The sequence below is a fragment of the Dryobates pubescens genome, chromosome 10 (genome assembly GCF_014839835.1).
Source record: "Dryobates pubescens isolate bDryPub1 chromosome 10, bDryPub1.pri, whole genome shotgun sequence".
NCBI lineage: Eukaryota > Metazoa > Chordata > Aves > Piciformes > Picidae > Dryobates > Dryobates pubescens.
In genome coordinates, this window is record NC_071621.1 from 5,749,502 (window position 1) to 5,766,382 (window position 16,881).

Below are 16,881 nucleotides of genomic sequence, written 5' to 3' on the forward strand. Positions count from 1 at the left end.
TTCTGGTACTGGCTGCCTGGGAGAAGAGACCAACATCCGTCTGTCTACAACCTCCCTTCAGGTAGTTGTAGAGAGCAATAAGGCCACCCCTGAGTCTCCTCTTCTCCAGGCTAAGCAACCCCAGCTCCCTCAGCCTCTCCTCATAGGGCTTATGTTCCAAGCCCCTCATCAACTTCATTGCCCTTCTCTGGACACATTCCAGCAAGTCAACCTCCTTCCTAAACTGAGGGGCCCAGAACTGGACACAGTACTCGAGGTGCGGCCTAACCAGTGCAGTGTACAAGGGCAGAATGACCTCCCTGCTCCTGCTGGCCACACTGTTCCTGATGCAGGCCAGGATGCCATTGGCCCTCTTGGCTGCCTGGGCACACTGCTGGCTCGTGTTCAAACAGACCAGTACCTGTGACCGTTTGAGACTGTGCCTTTAAGAAAGGGACAGTGCTAGGACACTATGGCTGAATGTTTTAGTAAATATTGATACTCTAAACGAATTTCATTGGAAGATTGGCAGAATGTAGCTTTAAGTTTTAGTGCAGGTGGAATTTTCCCTCAGTTCCAGTTTGGTTCCTCTTCGCTCTCCCTTTCCAGCCTGTCTGCTTCTGGGCATCTGGCCAGAAGGGCCGCAGATAACAGATAAGCATTAATCCATCACTAATATTTCTTGCTACTAAAATTCTTCGTTTCTTATAACTGCCTTTTCTCTCTCTCTAACCCTTTTTGGGAAAAAGGGAGGTAGGGGGGAGATAGAAGGGGTTTGGGGGGGGAACCCCCTCTGTCCAGGGGTTTTGTTCCTGTTATCCTTCTTTGCTGTGTATTTCTGTATATATTCTAAATCTGTATATTTGTGTACATAAATTCCCTGCGTCTCACATTGCTTTGTAAATACAACATTCCCTTTTGCTTCACCAGCTGAGTTAGCTGTGGTTTCTTTTATTTCTTCTTAGTGGGGGAGGGAAAGCTGGGCCTTTCTCTCTCAACCCACCACAGTACCCCCAGGTCCCTCTCTGCCTGGCTGCTCTCCAGCCACTCTTATCCCAGCCTGTAGCTCTGCATGGGGTTGTTGTGGCCAATGTGCAGAACCCGGCACTTGGATGTGTTAAATCTCATGCCGTTGGATTCTACCCATCTGTCCAACCTGTCGAGGTCTCTCTGCAGAGCCTCTCTACCCTCCAAGCAGATCAACTCCTGCCCCCAGCTTGGTGTCATCAGCAAATGTAATTCCCTGGCTCATCCAACCAGCCCTTCTTGTGGATGGGCACCATGTTGGCCATCTTCCAGTCTTCTGGGACCTCTCCAGTGAGCCAGGACTGCTGAAAAATGATGGAGAGTGGCTTGGCCAGCTCATCTGCCAGCTCTCTCAGCACCCTAGGATGGATCCCATCTGGTCCCATGGACTTGTGGGGATCCAAGTGGCTGAGGAGATCTCTAATTATCCCCTCCTTCTGGAACAGAGGGAAACTATGTAGTTCCCTGGCTCCTTCTGCCATCTCTGTAGGCCAGCTGTCTGGAAGACATTCCATCCTGCTAGTAAAAATTGAGTCAAAGAAGGTGTTAAGTACCTCTGCCTTTTCCTCATCCTTTGATACAACAGTTCCCTCCCTGTCCACCAAGGAGTGGAGGTTGTCCCTGCCCTTCCTCTTGCTATTCATGTATTTATAGAAGGACTTTTGGTTGTCCTTCACAGCAGAGGCCAGTCTAAGCTCCAAATGTGCTTTTGCCTCCCCAATTTTTTTTCCTACATGATCTAGCAACATGCTTAAACATTCCGTGGGTTGCCTCCCCTTTCTTCCAAAGATGAGACACCCTCTTTTTTTTCCCTTAGCTCTATCAAAAGTTCATTGCCCATCCAGCCTGGCCGTCTGCCCCAGCGGCTCATCTTCTGGCACATTGGCACAGCCAACAGATAACAACAATAGATAGATCAATGTAATTCCATTAGTGTATTCAAAACCTTATATCTTGCAGCATAATTTATTTGTTGTCTTTGCCTGCTCACTCTTTACTGCTCCACTTCAGCTTCAGGCTGTGCTATCCTCACTCTGACCTTAGGCTTCTCTATTTTTACTTCTCTAGAGGTACAGCACATGTGGCTGTACAGGCTTCTTGGGGCCCTTTGTCCCTGAGAGGGGACAGGGCAGGGACCTGTGCAAATTGTTAAACTGTGTATATATATGTAAATACATGCTGCACGTGTTTATTGCCTTTTATACTGTTATGTTTAGTTTCTTTTGTAAACACAATTCCATTTTGATTTCCGAGTGTGGTGAGATTTGCTCTCTCGGGCAGATTTCCAAAAAATAAGTTATTGGGGGGGATTTAATTCAAACCATAACACTGCTTCTACATCACCTGGCCATCTTTCCCTTCTGGTGGGAGGAAAGATTAGGTGATTTCTCAAGCAGTCACAGAAATGGTCAAATAAACAGCAACAAAGTTAAAGAAGTTGTCCTTCTCTGCAGCAAAACAACTTGTGTGGTGATTCATAAAACTGGTGATCTCGGGAGCCCTGCATAAATGTTACACACAGACACTTGATGACTGCTATCTCAAAGTATAAAGGCTATTTATCTGCTACATTCAAAGGCTAGGATGAATAGACACCAAGCAGGTGGGTAAAAAGTTGCAAACTGAAAATACCAGAATAAGTCACAGCAATATCAATCATCTTGAACTACCCAGTGGTGAACATGGAAGGTTTGGTGAGAGCACTAATTCACTTATTGCCAAGGACTTTTTTGAGTATATTCTTAAAAATGGATCTAGGACTGGTGTCTCACATTCTACAAATCTGTTATTAAACTCACCCAAAAAAATCAAAACTGTGGTTAGGACCTTTCTAAGCAGGCAGTGGATACTTTATGTACAAAAAACTCCATTCTACTTAGATCCATATATTCCTCTGGCAGCTTTTTCAGAAATCACCCCTCCAGCCCTGGGCTTCATAGAACCACAGTGAATACCTCAGCAAACAGAAGGACAAAAAAAGAACCTACCTTTTATTTCAAAATGTCTTTATCTTGTTTATCTTTCCATCATAGTTTCCAGGGTCAGAGATGATGGAAAGATTCACATTTTAAATGGTTTTGTAGCTATAAATAGGGCTCTCTCCCTTGTTGCTTGTGATTTGGAGAACTGTTGTACCGTCGGAAGTGTTGCAAAATATAGTGTTCATCACTTCCCTCTTAATTCTTACCAAATTCATGTGGTTGCACAAGTCATGATTTCACATAGCATGAACAAGCTGTTAGCTGGTTAAATTTTCCTTTCTGTTGTACAGAGTCTGCTGGTGCTTGAGAACCCAGTGAGTGCACAAAACCCTGTTATTTTATAGGAATTTCTCTCTTGCCCCAAGTAATACTGAGTAGTAAAAGGATCTCTCAATACAAACCACCTATGTGGGCTGTAGGCAGTGGGGGCTCCCTATGAAGGGCAGTTGGGCAGAGCCTGTTATCCAGGGTCTATCCCACCCTTAGCTAAGAGCAGGGCAGTCAGGGGGCAGTCCCTTTTGAACAGTCCCATGAGTGAAATTAAAGCATAAACAAGGTCATAGATCAAGATGAGAGTATTTATTAAAGAGAGAGAAAATGGAGCAAATGAACCAGAGAAAGAAAGAAAGGAAAATGAGAGAGGAGGAGAGAGAGAATTGAGAAAGAGAGAGATGGAGAGATAATTACTCCAGGGTTCTTCTTTGGAGCACATATGGACATCCATGGGGTCTTCCTACAGGAGTCATTGCTGAACACCCTCTACCCCTCTTCGCTGTCCATTGTCCACCACATCCCCTGGGCAGTTGCTGTGCTGGTGGTAGAGATGACACATCAGGCACAGGTTATTCAAGATGATCTTATCTTTGTTGAGACACTTCTCAATTCTTAATGTAATCACCATGATTACCAGGTGATTTCCATTCAGAAGAGGATTTCCTCAGGCCACTCCATGGCTTCAACAAAGATGAGAGAGAGAAAAGAAAAAAGAAAAAGGTTTCAAGAAAGATAAAGAAGTTTTATACAATTTTTACAATAGCCATAGGTTTTGATTGGCTAATGACATGAATCTGTTTTACACCATCAGTAGATACAAATTTCACATTGGTCATCATGTGTTGAATTGGTTGCATAAAACGGGGAATTATGCAAGGCAAAAGGAGTAACAATGCTAAACCACATAGCAAATAGAACAAAATTAATTTCATCCATGGTCCTCCTGGAATCCAGGAGAATAAGTCTGTATTCCAACCCTTCCAGTTCTGTCCAGCCAATCCTTCAGTTGGAACTGAAGTGAGTTCACTAAAATTTAGGTAAAGCTTCCTTGTGGATCTGATGAATCTGATTTCTGCTGAGGTCGAGGATACAAGGGGAGGACAGTCCTTGAAAAGTATCTTCTGGGATTTCATGGTTTCAATTGTGCTGTAAGGAAATTTCTTCCAAGGAATAGCAGCCTGTAAAACTTGAGAGATCTTTTATATTGTTATAACACAAGGCTCCTTCTGATGATCCATCAAGGCACCTTGATCTCGGTGACTGGAATCTGCAGCATTAGAGTTCAAATAAGAATAACAACCCCAAAGCACACAGCACTGGTAAAAAGATGGTACAGAGAGTGTTTTGCAAAGTTCTTTGTTTCAAAAAGCATCTCAGTGACATTTTTGCCTTTTCCAATAGGGTGCTGGGTTTCTTGGGGATGTCACACCATAAAATCAACATTTGTACCCCAAAATATGCTTCCCCAGGAAAATACACATTTAAACTTTATGAGAATCCCTCACTCTATCCTACAACCTCTTGCTACCTCCTTCTCTGTCCACTTCCTTCATGGGAGAGTGAAAATGTGAATCTGGACTCCCACTTGCTTTGTCCTCAAAGTATGTCTCAGACACACATCTCGGGGTTCTCAGCAATGCAGCAGTCCCACTGGGATACTTTCACTACACACCAATCCTGCCCAGCTACTCCATAAAAATGTCTCAATTGAATGTCGGGAAGGCGATGCAGTTCTTTTGAACATTCACATTAGAGAAATTAAGACACAAATGAGGTCATATACAAAGATGAGAGTATTTTTTTCTTGTAGACAAAACAGAGAAAGAAGGAAAATAAAAGGGAAAGAGAGAGAGAGAGAATGGAGAAAGAGACAGCAGGAAAGGCAATTAGCACCCCATAGTCCTCCTTTGGTGGTAGGGGGAGGAGAGACATCCCCAGCTTCTGCCTCCTTCTACCTCCCCTGAGATGTCCCCTGTAATGTTTCCCCCCCAGTAAGCTGCCACAGCCCAGGGCTTTGATACTGTTAGATCCACCTGGCCCACATTAAAAATGCATACGTGGACTTCCAGGGGGTGCTCCTCCAGGGATTGTCACCGAATGGCCTCCACCCCTCTTTGCTGTCCACTGTCCACCACACCCCCTGGGCAGTTGCTGTCTTGGTGGGCAGAGATGACACATCAGGCATGGGTCATTCAGGATGACCTTATTTTTGGTGAGACACTTCTCAGTTCTTAATGTAATCACCATGATCACCAGGTGATTTCCACTCAGGAGAGGATTCCCTCATGGGTCCACTGCTGGGCCTAGCTTGGAGGGTGCCATGGAAGGGGAGGGTTCTGGGGAGCTGGAGACTGGCCTGATTATGGCTTTGCTGGTAGAGGGGCTGAACTGCCCTGACATGGAGTCCTAGGACCTGGGCAGGGTGGCAGGAGCCTTGTGGGGACTGGTCAGGGGTAGTCTATGCAGGCAGACAAGGGGAAAACTATGCAAGATGTAAAAGGTCCTTAAGTGTGTGAAAAAGAGGATCTCAAATCTTGAATGTGAAGTCTTCAGATAAGACAGATCAGTATTAAAAGTTTTATTCTGGGTTTATTCTCAGTCCATTTCTTCTAATGTCAAAAAAACCAAGCCACAAACCACTGCAAAACTAGACAAAAAATTGCAAGTAGTAAACATTCAACAACAAAAAGCCTCTCTCCAGGGCCTGCTGCTGAGCATTTGTTCCCTTTTCAGGTCACAGCTGTGCATTTTATAAATGAGAGAGTTGTTGTAAATAGTATAAAACATTGAAACCTCCCCTATAGCCTGAAAGGCTTTGATTCACATAAAACAATGTAATTTACTTAACACAGAGATTTATACTACATATAAAGTAATTTCATTTCTTCATGTTGAAATTGAAGCATCACTAGAAAGTACATTTTTCAACCAGCAATATATGTTAACATTTTCCTCTTTAAAACCATCAGGTCTGTCCTGCCAGAATTAAAAATTGATCAGAGACAACTGTCCATGTGCTTCTCTACCATTCCCATCTCTTGCCTACTGTAATTGGAAAATGTTTGCTGCTGCTCAGCAACTTTACAGGTTGCTCCAGGATTCACCTTTTCAAACCCTGTCATTCTCTTTATTGAAAAATGGAGTGATATGACTGCATCAGCAGTAGTTCATATATCAGTGTGACAGTTTCAGGCCATGCCTTTAAGAGTTAGCTGCAAAGTTCGAGCAGAAGAGTGGAGAAGTATAGACAGTTCACAGTTGGGTGTAAAAAGGAAAACAAAAGATTATTCTAAATTGATTTCATTGGCCAGGTGTGAGAGGTACCCCTAGCAATATCTCACATCCCACTTCATTCCTTTCCCCTTTTCTCTGGCTGCTGCTTGAGGCAGCTTCACTGGAAAAGGACCTTATCTGCTAGCCTTGAGCTAAAAACACTAACGATGCTTTGAGCTAACAGTACTCTCTGATGTCTTTTTCTCTTTTTCTTGGAAGTAGAGGAGAAGGTGGGAGGGCAAAGTTAGGGGAGAGCTGGAGCAGTTACCCCCACTCCTTTTGGAATCCCAGAAGGGGGGTTCAGTGGGGGCTTCTGTGTTCCTTTCTGACTGTAAATACCTGTAAAATATTGTAAATACTGTATATTTGTACATATGAATTGAATTTCCATTGTAGAGTGTAGGTATCGTAAATACAGCTGCCATTTGCTTCTGACTGAGTGAGCTGAGTTTTTGTTAATGTGGTGGTAAATTCCAAACCCATTACAATCAGTTATTCATAGGTAACTAAGACATACATAGTTATGTATGACATTTCCAAAAGAGGAAACCAAAGATAGTGCAGTGCTGACTGTCTCTGGGGACAAAGAGGGCTTCCTTTATGGAGACCCAGAAATGCCTTGGCTCATGAGTATTTCTGCTTCCTAAATTTGTGCCAGAGCATGACTGATGAGTGATGAGTTAAGTGGACCATCGCTTCCACGTTCATTCTTGTAAGTTGCTTGTAAAATTGAATGATACTGAGTTGTCACTGAGACCAGCCAACACCCCAAACTTGTTTTCTGCAACTGATACAGTATAAAGGGAACTGCACAGCAAGTCTACTCATCATATTAGCAATGTTCAACTGCAAAAATATTTTTTACAGGAAGAAAGGTTGAACCAGCTTCATTTGTGCTCACATGCAGTACTTGAAGCATAGAGCTAAGCATGAACTGAAAACTACTGTATTAGGTGACATCCTATGATTGTGGTCATGCATTTACATGTATCTCTCAGGAACCTGGTATAGGTTGAACATCCAGAACTTAAAAATTCATCCCTAGAAAAAAGCTATAGCGAGATTGCTTTCTTCATATGCTAGTAGAGGATAAAAGTGTGACAAAGTTTTTGTGAAGCATAGTTATGAATCAAGTAGTGGGAATGAGGAGCAAATAAGAATAGGTGGATATTCTACCAAGAAGCAGGTTTAGTCACAGAAGCAGCTCTTTTTTTTTATCATAAGAATCACTATGACTTTCCCTGCTACATTAAAGATGTTAAGAGACAAAGGAAGTGAGTTTAGACTTCAGGTATAGAGCCATGATAGTCATTCAGAGGTAAAACTAGCCCATTTTCTGAAGTTTCATTGTACTTCCATGCTTATCCATGTAGGTATTTTCTGAACACTAACTGTGCTGTATAGATGAAAGAAAGGGCTTCTGATTACAAAGAGGAAACCCCCACACCCACTTTATTGTGTCCTCATCTTTGCAAGAAAGCTTTGTATTTTGTGGAAAAGGGAGGGGAGGAAGTACTGTAGGAAATGCCACGTAATGTCAACTGGGATTCTGGAAAATTAAGGAAGACAGAGTTTTCACATATCTGCCTTTTCCTCTCCTTTACCTCAAGCCTTCACCTCATTTTTGTCTCCATCCTCCATCAGGTCAGTTCCCAGAATATTAAACAGTCTCCAATTCACTCCATCAGCAGACAGCTGTGTTTTCTGTGCCTGAATCTGGTCCAGTGAAATGCTGCCGACCTGCAAGCTTTGAGTCATTCCATTTATTCATTTTGCAATTGGTGGACAAGAACAAGCCCATCTGTACAGTGCTGGGTTCTCTTTCTTCAGTGAACTCTCAACTTTGTAGCTACATGTGCACCCCAGGAAAACTCCCGTGTTCCCACTGTTAATAACCCCCAAGCCTGTAGAGGAGGCAGCACAGGAGCAGTGTGCTCTCCGGTACGCTATCCAATTACTCACCTCTGCAGCACAATGAGGAAGTCTGGGTTTGAGGTTTGCATACTTTCTTGTTTTCAAACTGGAATATGCTGTATCTGAACAATCCAAACAACCCAGGACAGCGATGTCATCACTGACAAAGGAACTGTCCTACGCAGGGGATTTCTTTGATGGGCTATATTTAGGCAAGTCCTCACCTGTTGTTTTTCAACATAGCTAGTGCTATGGATGATGCTACCAAAGTCTGTTATCTTTCAGAGGCCAGAAAGCGAGTGTTGAGTGACCTTGCTATGGGCCAAGATCTGGAAGAGAAAAGGAGAAGAAGAAGAGAAAGAGAAAGAAGAGAAAGAGAAAGAAGAGAAAGCCAGGCAGAGACACTAGGGATGCTTACAAACTCTACAGGCAGTAGAGTCACTGCAGGGACAGGATTAAAACCATCATTTCTTATAAGTCCTTAAAACTTGAAGAATAATTTATTGTCCAACAATGATAAGAGTGCTCACAGGAGCTGCCTGGGCAATTTGCTATGCCATCGTGTTACAGCTTTTGCACAGACTGCAAAAATACAAATAGGAGACAAGACTTTGGTACTTGCAGCAAGAACTTTTGTACTGTTCTGTCCATCAAAGACTTACATAATTGCAAACAGTGTATACTTTCATTCTTGATATTTCTGGTCCTCTGCACTTCCAACTATCTTTCTGTACATTGTCAGCAAGAACCTTAAGTAGTCTCATCAGGGTGCTGGTAGTGAACAACTTTTCTGGATGGCTGTGAAGTCTCATCAACTTTCATACTAAAAGCAGTCTCCACTGCTTTAAGGGGTGCACCAATGACCATGATCGCTTGTAAGTGAATCAGGATGGAGGGAATCCATTAGATGTTTATCTTTTAAATTCCTGTTAGATTAAAGTAAACCTTTGCTTCACTGGCCACTTCTGATGCAGGTGGTCTTGTCATTAGGCAATTATAACTTAGAAGACTTCTGCTCTGGTTCTGTTTTAAAACGTTATTCCAATAAATTGTTAATAAAAGCTTATTTAGAAACACAGAATCATAGGAAAAAAGTTTGTTTCAAAGGTGGTCTTTTGGAGTTAATCTTGTTTAGTGGAGTTTTATCACCCTGAGAGAACTTTGTCTACTGTGTGTGGTGGTGCAAATTCCACCTCTGCAGGGCCACACTGAGATGTAAGCTCCAGTCAACATTGTATACTTGTTTTAATTACAAATGAAGTGAGCTGAGAGAATCTGGCACTTTCTGAACTTGCCTACTGGAGGAGTGAGGTGAGACAACCTGGAACCTTATCCAGGGTAGAAGTGCAGTGAGTTGGGATGATTAGGTGCTCTCTAACTGCAGTTGAAACTCCTCCTTCTCAGATTATAATGCACTCTGACAGGTGCCAATATTACCTTCCTGTGGCCATAATGAAAAGTTACCAACCAAAGTCAATTACCTTGCAGTCCCATAAATACTGACTGTAAACAAGACCCTTTGAGCTCTTCAAAATGACAGTGGGCTATGACCCAATATGTCCCTCTGCATTGGGATGCCTCTCTCTCTGGATAGACTTTCATGAAGTTCAAGGTAGGTTTTGTGAATTACTTTTGATTGTCCACTAAAAGAATCCAAATAACAAGAAAGGATCAAAGATAATTTGGTGGTAAATGCCAGCAAAGGAAAAGTAATTCACCATAAATAGATTTCACTGGGTTTCATAGATCATTTGACATCAAGATTTACTATAAACTGCAGAGAAAGAAACATCTCAGTCATAGCTTAACCTCTGTATCTCTAGGTATGTATGTATGAGGGACTTGATTTAGAAAATGATTAAATCTTTATCTAAGTCACTGTGTTGATTGCAACAGATTGCTAATTTATGACTAAGTATTTATAGAAAATCATACGTGTGTACCTGCTGGATCTTGATGGGGTGAATTTATCTAGAAAGGGCAAGAGGATATTAGCACTGGAGTTGGCAGGGTTCATTAAGAGGCCTTTAAACTAGGTCTGAAGGGGGTGGGTGAGGAAACCAGTCTCGCTGGAGAGGAGAGAGTGGGACACAAATTAGGATTAACTGAGAAATTGAGAGCCCAGCTGAAGTGCAGGTACACCAAAGCATGCAGTATGGGTAACAAACAAGAGGAACTGGAAATCCTGGTCCACCAGGAACTCTATGATACAGTTGCCATTTCAGAAACATGGTGGGATAGCACACATGATTGGATTACTACACTGGGGGGTTACAGGCGCTTTAGGAGAGACAGGTGAGGGAGAAGAGGAGGAAGGCTGTCTCTGTATATTAGGGAGTCACTCAATGTCAAAGAGCTTGAGGTGGAGGATGAAGGGATTGAGAGCCTGTGGGTTAAAATCAGAAGGATGCCTAACAAATCTGACATCCTGTTTGGAGTCTGTTATAGACCACCCAACCAGGATGAGGAGGCTGATGAATTATTCTATAAGCAACTGGAGGCTGTATCAAGATCATCAGCTCTTGTCCTTGCAGGTGACTTTAACCTGCCAGATATCTGCTGGGAACTTAATTCAGCAGAGAGGAGGCAGTCCAGAAGATTCCTAGAGTGCATGGAGGACAGCTTCCTGATGCAGCTGTTAAGTGAGCCTGCCAGGGGTCAGGCTCTGCTTGACCTGCTGTTCTCAAATAGAGAAGAGCTGATGGGAGATGTGATGGTAGGAGGCCGTCTAGGGTGCAGTGACCATGAGATAGTGGAGTTTTCAATATGCTGGGAGATAGGGAGGAGCAATTACAGAATGGTCACTTTGGACTTCTGGAGGGCAAACTTCAACTTGTTTAAGAAACTTATTTGGAAAATTCCCTGGGTAGTAGCTCTTAAGAACCCAGGGGTCCAGGATGGTTGGACCTACTTCAAACAGGAACTCTTGGAGGCACAGGAACTGGTGGTCCCCATGTGCCGAAAGATGAGCCGGCGGGGAAGGCAACCGGCCTGGATGAGCAAGCAGCTCCTGGAGGAATTAAGGGGAAAAAAGAGGCTGTATTGCCTTTGGAAAGGAGGGCGATGTTTCTTGTGATACATTTAAGAATGTTGTTAGATTATCCAGGAGAAAAATTAGAGAGGCAAAAAGACAGTTAGAACTCAAGCTGGCCACTGCTGTGAAAGACAACAAAGAGCATTTTTGTAAATATATTGATGTTAAAAAGAGAGGCAAGAAGAACCTGCACTCCTTATTGGACCTGGAGGGGAACATTGTAACTAAAGATGAGGAAAAGGCTGAGGTCCTGAATACCTTCTTTGCCTCCATTTTCAACAGTAAGGCAGGAGTTCAGGACAAGTGGCCTCCTGAGCTGGGTGATGGGGTCAGGGAGCAGTGTATTGCCCCAGAAATCCATGAGGAATTAGTTCGGGACCTGCTGAGCCACTTGGACACTCACAAGTCCATGGGACTGGATGGGATCCATCCCAGGGTGCTGAGAGAGCCGGCAGATGAGCTGGCCAAGCCGCTCTCCATCATTTTCCACCTGTTCTGGCTCACTGGAGAGGTCCCAGATGACTGGAAACTGGCCACAGTGATGCCCATCCACAAGAAGGGCCAGATGGAGGAACCTGGAAACTCCAGGCCAGTCAGCCTGATCTTGGTGCCAGGCAAGATTATTTAGCAGATCATCTTGGGGGCAATCACTGCACACCTGAAGCATGTCCAAGGGCTCAGGCCCAGCCAACATGGATTCAGGAAGGGCAGATCCTGCCACACCAACCTGATCTCCTTCTATGATCAGGTGACCTGCTTGGTGGATGTGGGGCAGGCTGTGGATGTAGTCTACCTGGACCTCAGCAAGGCCTTTGACACTGTCCCCCACAGCAAACTGCTGGTCAAGCTGTCAGCTCGTGGCTTGGACCACAACACTCTGTGCTGGGTTAGGAACTGGCTGGAGGGCCGAGCCCAGAGAGTTGTGGTGAATGGTGCCACATCCAGCTGGTGGCCAGTCACCAGTGGTGTCCCCCAGGGATCAGTGCTGGGCCCCATCCTGTTCAATATCTTTACTGTTGATCTGGATGAGGAGATTGAGCCCATCATCAGTAAATTTGCAGATGACACCAAGTTGAGAGCAGGTATTAATCTGTTAGAGGGTAAAAGGGCTCTGCAGAGGGACCTTGACAGGCTGGACAGATGGACTGAATCCAACATGATGGCATTCAACAAGTCCAAGCGCCGGGTTCTGCACTTTGGCCACAACAACCCCATGCAGAGCTACAGGCTGGGGTCAGAGTGGCTGGAGAGCAGCCAGGCAGAAAGGGACCTGGGGGTACTGTTTGACAGCCGGCTGAGCATGGGCCAGCAGTGTGCCCAGGGGGCCAAGAAGGCCAATGGCATCCTGGCCTGTTTCAGAAACAGTGTGGCCAGCAGGAGCAGGGAAGCCATTGTGCCCCTGTACTCAGCACTGGTTAGGCTACACCTTGAGTCCTGTGTCCAGTTCTGGGCCCCTCAGTTTAGGAAAGATGTTGAGTTGCTGGAACATGTCCAGAGAAGGGCAACAAAGCTGATGAGGGATTTGGAGCACAAGCCTTATGAGGAGAGACTGAGGGAGCTGGGGTTGCTTATCTTGGGAAAGAGGAGGCGGTCTCAAGCTGCACCAGGGGAAGTTTAGGCTCAAGGTGAGGAGAAAGCTCTTCACTGAGAGAGTTGTTAGCCATTGGAATGGGCTGCCCAGGGAGGTGGTTGAGTCACTGTCTCTGGAGGTGTTCAAGAGGGGATTGGGTGTGGCACTTGGTGCCATGGTTTAAACATGAGGTGTGTGGTAACAGGTTGGACTTGATGATTTTTGAGATCTCTTCCAACCTTGGTGATTCTGTGATTCAGTAATTCTGTGATTCTATATGAAACTACCCCCAAAATAAAATTGCCAGACCAGCACAGTTGAGAGCAAATGGAGTTGTATTTACAAGCAGACTAAAATCCAGAAATAGGGAATGCAATGAATATGTACAAAATATACAATATTTTTGTATATTTACAATTCATAAACAATACAAGACCCCTCCCTGGACAAAACCAGGGGGTTACCAACAGCTTCCTCCTCTTCCTATCCTTCCCTGCCCCTGCCCTCCCCTAGCCCCTGTATATGGGATGAGAGAAATAGCAGATGGTAGCTTGTTAGTACTTAGCCACAAGAAGAATGCAGCCAAGGTCAGCAAGCCAGCAGAAACACCTGTTAGTATCTGCCAGAGTGAAGATGCGAAAAGAGTGAGAGTTAGTTTACACAACTAACTTTATGTTAGATACCAGAACAATAGGATTATTTAGACCTTATCATTATTTTCCCTTTTACATCCAATGGTAATTTATTTACATTCTATCACTTTCTATTCAACACCTGGAAAATTTTCTAGGAACAGCCTAAAATGGTCACAATAAAGTAAATCTTACAAATTATCATAATAATGTTAATAAATCTTAAACTGATGCCACTTCAAAGTTATATTGGACCCAGAGTAGCATATTGAGTTAATATCCCTGAAATCCCTACACATAATTCCATTGACAAACTTGGGGACTAAGTTTGAATCTAGCTTCATCTAGACTCCTCTCTGAGAAGGAGTTTAGAAAGCAAGAGGGTCTATTCTGAACCTCATGACTCCATGAGAGGATGTCCCTTACCTGTTTACTCTTAATCTCTATATAAACAATTCTAGCCCAATTCTAGCCTGATTTTGCTTTGTATGCTTCTTCCATATAGCCTTGCTATCAAAATCTGCTAAGCTGCACTCATAAAAATCCATATTAAAAATCACTTTTGCTAATATGTCTAGTGGTGATCCTTTAAATGATATACATCTTTCTAAATTGGATTTTGTGACAAATTATTTAATCACTTTAAAAGATTTAAAACATTGTTCTATGATATTGTGAGAGTATTTCAACCACATGAGATGACTTTAACTAAAAAAAACCAGGAGAATTATAGTAATTACCACGAACAACATTTTGGTACAGGTGCTGGACAAGATGACTGCAAAAGGTACTCAACCAGATCTTCAACTAATTAAAGAACAACTGGTCACAGACTGTCATTTATAGTCTTGACTGCAAGTATCATGGTGTGGTGGACTTTAGGATCTTGAGAGAAAGAGACTAGACTTCAGCTTGCTCAGTACAGAATTGGATCTAAAATCTCTTAACTGAGAGACTGGCAGTAATTCAGAGACTTCCACTATGGATGTGCTAGGCTCCTGCCAGCAGCTTGGGTTTAGCCTTCAATACATCCTTCCTATTCTTTTCTGTGTTTTGGTTATCATGACATGCATCACAGCTCATCCCTTACAGTCCAAAGTAATCTCTTTAAGCAGCTCATGGCATCTTCCATTTTTGCCCTGGTACACAATCTACCATACCAGAAGAGTCCTCATATACCAAGTTTCTGCACCCTCTCCCACCACTTGCTTCCTCCTGTCCTTGTGGATCTGGCTGAAAAGCAGAGCTCAAAGGGTTGTAGTGAATGGGACTGCATCTGGCTGGCAACCAGTCACCAGCAGTGTTCTTCAGGCTTCAGTTCTGTTCAGTATATTTATCAGTGATCTGGATGCAGGAGTTGAATGCACTATTAAGAAGTTTACTGATGATACTAAACTGGGAAGTACTGTTGACTCTCTTGAGGGACAAGAGGCCTTGCAGAGGGATCTAGATAGATTGGAGCCCTGGACAGTGATAAAATGGATATAAAGTCCAAATGCAGGATTCCTCATGTATGATGGGTAATACTGGGCAAAAGCATAAGATGGTAGAAACCCTGCAGAAAGGGATCTGGGGGTGCTGGTCTACAGAAGGCTCAATAGAGATCAACAGTGTGCCCTGGCAGACAAGAGGGCAAACTGCATCCCGGGGTGAAGCAAACTCAGCATAACCAGCAGATCAAAAGAGATGATTGTCACACTATACTCAGTGCTGGTGCAGCCCCTCCTGGAGTACTGTGTGTGGTTCTGAGTCCCACAATTTAAGAAGGATGTGAAGGTCCTTGAATATGTCTGGAGGAGGGCAACAAACTGGTGAAAAGGCTGGAAGTAATGTTCTCTGAGGAGTGGCTAAGGACTTCAGGTTTTTCTCGTTTGGAGGCAAGGAGGGTTATTACTGTCTACAGCTTCCTGAAGAAATGGAGAAGGAGATGTTGATCTCTTCTGCTTGATCTCTAATGACTGGATGCATGGGAATGGCTCAAAGCTGTGCTGGGTGAGGTCTAGCCTGGATATTAGGAAGCATTTTTTTTTGTTGTGAAAGGAGTGATTAAACCCTGGAAAAGGCTTCATAGAGAGGTGGTTGATGCTCCAAACCTTTCAGTGTTTAAGAAGCATTTGGACAATGCCCTTAATAACATGCTCTAACTTTTGATCAGCCAGGCATTTGGCCATTATATATCCCTTCCAAACTAAGTGAACTTAGCTGTTATAACCATGTAGCTCTGTAATATGGTGTTGCCATCGCTAGTAACAGACCATAATCTTTGCAATCAGTTTGCAAGTTGAAGTTTATCAGGCTTTCTCTGCTTGAACGTTTCTTGACCTATTTGTAGTTTTGTTTGACCAGGTGATCACAGCTTTTGTTTTTGTTTACCCTTACATGGTACCACAAAGGTTTGACAAATCTAGTGAACTGATGCAGTGTGTGTCTGGATGATGGCACAGGCCATTAGAAGAGACATAGGATAGGGCATAGAAGCATGGGACTGGATAAGAGATGGAACACACACATGGCACTGGGGACAATATGGCCATATTGTCCTTCTGATGTCTTCACAGTATCACAGGATCACAGTATAACTAAGGTTGGAAGAGACCCCATGGATCATCAAGTCCAACCTGTCCCAACAGACCTCACGACTAGACCATGGCACCAAGTGCCACGTCCAATCCCCTCTTGAACACCTCCAGGGACGGTGACTCCACCACCTCCCTGGGCAGCCTATTCCAATGACGAACGACTCGCTCAGTGAAGAACTTTCTCCTCACCTCAAGTCTAAACCTCCCCTGGCACAGCTTGAGACTGTGTCCCCTTGTTCTGGTGCTGGTTGCCTGGGAGAAGAGATCAACCCCTTCCTGTCTACAACCACCTTTCAGGTAGTTGTAGAGAGCAATGAGGTCACCCCTGATCCTTCTCTTCTCCAGGCTAAACAATCCCAGCTCCCTCAGCCTCTCCTCATAGGGCTTGTGCTCAAGGCCTCTCCCCAGTCTTGTTGCCCTTCTCTGGACACGTTCAAGTGTTTCAATGTCCTTCTTAAACTGAGGGGCCCAGAACTGGACACAGTACTCAAGGTGTGGCCTAACCAATGCAGAGTACAGGGGCACAATGACCTCCCTGCTCCTGCTGGCCACACTATTCCTAATACAGGCCAGGATGCCGTTGGCCCTCTTGGCCACCTGGGCACACTGCTGGCTCATG